This window comes from Columba livia, chromosome 7, assembly GCF_036013475.1.
Source record: "Columba livia isolate bColLiv1 breed racing homer chromosome 7, bColLiv1.pat.W.v2, whole genome shotgun sequence".
NCBI lineage: Eukaryota > Metazoa > Chordata > Aves > Columbiformes > Columbidae > Columba > Columba livia.
The window spans coordinates 13,568,810-13,574,773 of NC_088608.1; the positions used below are offsets into that span (position 1 = coordinate 13,568,810).

General features: G+C 43.4%; 1 long non-coding RNA gene across 1 annotated transcript; it reads right to left on the minus strand.

Moving 5' to 3' along the window:
• Window positions 1-2,977: 2,977 nt before the first annotated feature.
• Window positions 2,978-5,334, minus strand: LOC110366111 (uncharacterized). Its single transcript, XR_002426182.2, has 3 exons — window positions 5,182-5,334; window positions 4,532-4,724; window positions 2,978-3,214 (listed from the first exon to the last, which is right to left on the minus strand). It is a non-coding gene; the product is annotated as an uncharacterized LOC110366111 (long non-coding RNA).
• Window positions 5,335-5,964: the final 630 nt, after the last annotated feature.

Genomic DNA, 5,964 nt, shown 5'->3' on the forward strand with positions numbered 1-5,964 from the left:
GTGTTGCTAGCCCCAGTGAAGACTGGCTCCTTGACTGAGCAGGGCACTTCAAAGCAAACAGAAAGGTGATTCTCAAAGCACAAGAACTAGCAAATCTCAGAGTGCAGGTAAATAAACTTCTGTTTAAAATATCTCACACCTATAAATTGACAAGTGATCAATTCACCTGCATAAGCATCCTTCTGTCTTTTAAAAATATGTTACCATATGAAGACATGTATAAATTATGTAGCAGAATTGAATGTTTTAGGGAAAGGTCATTTCTTAATTGAAATTGTCCAGTAAGAAGGATGGCTGTGAATTAAGGCGTAGTTACAGAGCCGCATGCCTTTTGTATGAATAAAGAAGCTGGTCACAGCTTTTCTGTCAAAAAGATCACTGAATTGAAAATTATTGGTGTAGCTGGCATTTTTTTGTGGAGCGTGTCAGCTTTCACAGAAGCACTCTCCATTTCTGTTTCTGCAAGCCTTACCACTGCAATGTCTCAGCCATTTCTTCCCCTCGTGGTGTCTAAATGAATAACATCTGATTTATATTTTGGCTTTCTTGATGAAAAGTCAACATTTTTTCTGCATTTCTCTCCATTGCCCTCCCCTGTCCTCTGCCTAAGAAGAGAAAAGCAGAGAAATAAAGCAGTTATAGAATACAGCCTCCTAGTACCTCTGAATGGACAATGTGCTTTAGCAGTGACTGAGGGCTCATTTGAAACCAACAATAAAAGCATCTTTTCTGTTGAGGAGCACAAGGCTTATGGGGGCAAGAGACTTTAATGACACCATTATCTTTCAAGCAATTAGGACTCGCTGGCACAATCCAGCATTGGTACAGGCACTGTTTTGATTGCACTGCAATGGCTTAGTGAAACGTAGAGACTTAGGAACATCATAAATCACTTTTAATCTCAAACCACCATGGAAAAAATGTACTAACACAGGCATAATCAGAATTCACATGCATATTTTCTCTTTTGAAAACACATGCCCAGGACACAGAGCTTTCCCCTCCTCCCATCCTCTCCCTGCATACACGAGCTATGTAACACTCTCCTGCTTCACTCCTAAAGCGCTTGCAAAAATGGGTTTGAGCCTGCCAGCTGTGTATGTGTTTGTTGTGCATTGTGGATTATATTTTAATGACATACCCCAAGCCTCTTACACTCAAACGAATGCGCATTTAACTGTCTGTACATTCATGCTAGTTTATGAGGCAGAGAGTCAGCCAGCTTATCCCCTGGCTTCTCTGCGAGGGCACTGTCCAAGAATTTTAATGGAGCTTTCAAAAGCCTCCCATTACACAAGGTGCCCTTAATGGAGAGTCCTCCTGTCTCTGGAAGTTCCCTCTTGTTGCTCTACACAATGAAACGTGAGCCATAGTCTCTGCAGAGGGTGCCCAGATTTTTTCATGTCACAGGGTGTAGCTGGGATGCGGAGCGTGGCTCCCTCTGCTCTCCTGCCACAACAAGGGGGATTCATTTCATTAGTTCAGAAAGCTATTTCAGAGGGAGAGGAGGTTATGCAGGTCACCGATTCATCCCTGCTGCCTTGCAAAAAGAATTCATTATGACATTACACTTTAATTAATGCAATGCACTGGCTCTTAATAGTATTTCATCAGGACATCTGGTAAAAGCACATTAGCTACAGTTTAATGTTAAGACATAATTGAACAGGACTCCTGTTGGAGTTTGGCTTTTGCAATATGTTTTGCTTCTGCTTCTCCTGCAAGCTGCTGATTAAAGGAATTGTGGGACTTCATCATCACAAGCTGATGGAGCCTGATCCAAAGCCCCTTCAACTTAGAAGCAAGGCCCTGGTTAACATTCATGGGCTTTGAAGTGGGTCTCTGAGGACCGAACCTGACATTCATCCTGTATTTACATACCAGGTACTACTGGTACTGCCATGGATCTGTAATCCTGAATATAAAGTAACAACTCTGGTGTTTTGTTCCATTTGTTTGAAAGGCCATTGTCAAATGATCTTTATAAACCATTTTCTTTTGGCTTAACTTAGAGCTTTTTCTGTTCTAATTTTATCTCTGCATAATTGTGTGTTTTAATACTTATTTTATTATCTGCCCAAATTAATATCTGTGCAGCAGCTTTCCAAACAGCCGTATTAAATATTCACATCCAAATGGGATTTTTTTCAGCCCTTTGTTTTACAGTGATCTCCTGGAGTATAATGTGAACTCTCAAAAGATTTTAGTTACTCAGTAAATACTAGGTCATGATTATTTAATCTAACTAACAGGCTAAAGAGCCTTTGGAAGATTAACATATTTAGAAAAAAGTTTGTGAACTCTGAAATATTCTGTTTGATTTGAGGCTGCTGCCTCCAATTCTCCTTTTCTTTTTTTTGGGTGTTTGAATAGCCAACAACAGCAATAATAAAAAACATCAGCCACTAATGCAAGTGCAGTTTTTTTAGTTTCTCTTCTGCACTCTCCTCCTTCAGCAATTTTTTCACCATTGTTTTTGAAGCAGTTTTACTCCCAACATTCACTGAGAAGGGACACAAAAGACTAAGGTGTTAGAGAAGCTTTTTTTGCCATTTAGTTATACCTTGGGTTATTTTCTGCACCAGTAGGAAAGAGAATGGGACGGGAGGGGTCTGAAAAAGCGTAGTGTGCTCTCACCAAAAACCCGGGTAGTGAGCAGCGCCTGGCAGTCCTGCTGGCAGCACCCAGCCTGCACTCACGTCCAGGGGTTCCCAAGAGACCTCCCTGGTCACGCCAGATGCCATATGGCTCATCACAGTCAGAGGGAACCCAACAGAGACCATTGCTAGGGCTGAATAAATCTGTGGTTTGCAATTACTTGGCAATAAAATGTAAGAAACATATATGCAGCCTTCCTCCCTGTAGTGCTGGTCAGGCTGGTGCTAACTCTGGCCCAAGAAGCAGCAGTAGTTTTTCAGCACAGGTATCAGTAAAATTATTTATATGTCCAGTTCTGAAAGTCCTCTGGATGCTAACAGAAACAGCTAGGCTGGCATTAGATAACACATCCTTTCTTTGTTGTTGTCAGAGGACAACATTGCCAAAGGACCTGTCATTTTAAAAACAAGGGCTATCCTCTGCCCCTTGGAAACCTGAAACAGGAACTCAGCTGCAGGTTCACACAACTCACGCTTGGTGCTCATGTATTTGTTCTCATAGGGCAGCTCATTGCTGAATTAGTTGCTGGGGGCTCCTTGGGATTCGAGCTTTTGTTCTGTAAAAAAAAAAATAGCAGTCATATAAATAAGTTCAAAGGCATTTTAGAAAGAGTAAACTTTCTTTTTTTCACTAAATTAAATAGAATTTGTAACATTTTTATTTTTTGTCTCCATGATGTGATAAGCTCAATCCCAAATAAGGAATGAGATGAGTTGTTTAGGTTAAAAAAACATCAACAACAGCAACAAACAACAACTGGGAAATATGCCACTTCGGGAAGCAGCCTCTATCTAGTAGGTATTTACAGTTTGTGTCAGGGACTGAACCTCTCAAGATAGCTGGCCTTAGACCTCTTTGTTTAGCATTTGGTATTTGTCTTTATTTAGGTCTATGTTAATTGTAGTTTCTCGGCTTGAAGCAAATTGCGCACAAGACCCAACAGTGCTAGGTGTTTTGGCATCTCATCAACTTCTGCTCTTTCTCCATGCATCAGATCTCTGCGCATTTGTTTCTGGAGCTTTCAGAACAAGATCTGCTACCTCTGAGTGTTCTGACTGCCACTTCTCTATTATGGTAGAAGGTACCACGTGAATTTTCCCTAAAATAATTGATATATGTTAGAGTAAACCCACCAAAAAAGTAGCACAGTATTTCACGCTCGTGGTGACTTACTCTTCCCCATGAAACACCTTCTGCCAAAGGCTGCCCAAACACTCCCCTATCAGCCAGCTAGCCCTTCTGGCCAAAGGGTGCTGAAGGAAACAAAGAGACTTCACCAAGTTGAGCAAAAAAACGTGGGAATGAAACTCTGTGACCAGCTCTGTGGGAAACTCAATGCCAGAAACCAGCTTAAACTCTTGTGAAGGTTTGGAGATGGGGATGAGGGCAAGACAAGGCAGGAAGCTCCCGCGGGAGGGCGAGCAGAACCCTGTCTCCAGCTCACACCATTGTGCTTTGTTCAGCCTCCACAATTGTGTGAGCAGAGCCCGGCGCATCAGCCTTCACTTCGAATTTCCTGCTTTTTGTCGGCTTGCATCCCAGGAACTGTTTGAAACACTGCCCTTATTATGGAGCTTGCAGAAAAGAAACCCCTGCTCCATAAGCATGTGTTCAGGCTGTTCTGTGGGTTCCCAGTGCCAGGGCTCCCACTTTAAGGAGACGTGGGCTATTGAGATGCAAAGAAGCTTGCCCTGAACCTGACTGGGTCTTCAGCTGGTTAGGCAGGACTACAGCAGTGGAGAGGAGCTGCTGTCACAGAAACTCCAAAATAACCACCTCTGTGTGGTACATTTCAAGGTGCTCGTGACTTGTTCAGCTGGGCTGACTTCTCAGCAGAGATTGTCCTAATCACAGACCATGCCATGTCTCTTACCTAGATTTGCAGAGGATTTGGCTTTATAAAACAGGCTCCCAATTCACAAAGCTCCTTCCTCCTCATCTTGCTCTTGCTCTCTTATTGAGCAAATCCAGGATTTTGTCTAAGTTGTTCCTCTTTGGCTCCTGGACCTGACCACATGCCCAGCCTGAGCTCTTAGGCTATGTTGTACACACTCTGCAGAAGATACCTGGGAGGAGGGATGAAAACCAGACAGGTAAAAATGCTTGCTACAGCAAGTCAGACTGCTGTGTTGGGCTTGGAATGATATTGCTGGTCCCCCAGTATTTGGGAAATGGAGCCCTCAATTCAAGAGATATTAAAAATCTGTCTCAAAACTGCCAGAAGGATTAAGTGATTTTGCCTCTCTCCACACTCAGCACTGCTGGACATCCTCTTCACCATTGGGATCACTAACTCCTGCACTCACTGACCTGTCAGGTCTAATATGCTGAGCTGAGCCTTCCTCCCCCAGCTCCCTCCCTTTGGCACCGCACGCAGCAGTGACGCAGCACCCGCACGCTTCTTCTGCCTTGGGAAGTCTTGGCCTGCCTGACCTGCCACTTACATGTGACTTCTTGGAGCTGGAGGGATTTACCACAGTGGTGGGGAAAAAAAAACACCACCAAAACCAAACCAGAACATACCTTCGTGCTGCTGCTCCTCATCTCTCCCCATTGTAGGATCCAGTACACGCAGAGTCATCTCCCTGCTCTGTTCTGCTGCAAGCAAGTTCCATGTCATCCCAGAAACTGTGCCTGTGAGATCATCTATGAACTATTTATGCCCCTCACATTCAGGAGAAAAAAAAGCAAAAAGCCTGCAGAATAGCGATGGAATCCTTGATAGCCAAATATTGAATTATTTGCAGACCAATTGTGCAAGTATGAGAATGCTTAGGCTTCAAGATGCAATTAATACATTTTGCAAAATCAGTGGCTTCTCTTTCAGACTTTGTTTTGATGCATTTGTGAGACCCTAAAAACCAGGTGAGATCCCTTTGCAGAAGAAGAGATAGAATATTCTCAGACACTTGAAATGTGTTTCTCTTTCTTTGAGCATTGCTGTGAACAGGAAAGGGCTCTCAAACTGCCATGGGCTCAGCTAACTGCCTGACGATCCACACCTGGAGCCATTTCAGGTGCTCAGGTGAATCTTAGCTGGCTGCAAGCTGTTGCTCCAGAAAGGCACAGATCTCCCATAGGTCCCTTGTTACATCTGAAACTTCCAGGGAAATGCCCTGGATAACCCAAAGCATCTCAAATGGCATTAATTACATACATGCAAGACACAGAAATGAGCCTAGATGATGCCTGGCCACAGCATCTTTTGTCTCCTTTTTGCTGTAGTGCTGGGTGTGTGGCTGAAATGCAGTACTTCTCACATACACTAAAGATCCTCCTTTCTGCCCAACCAGCAGCAGATAGAGT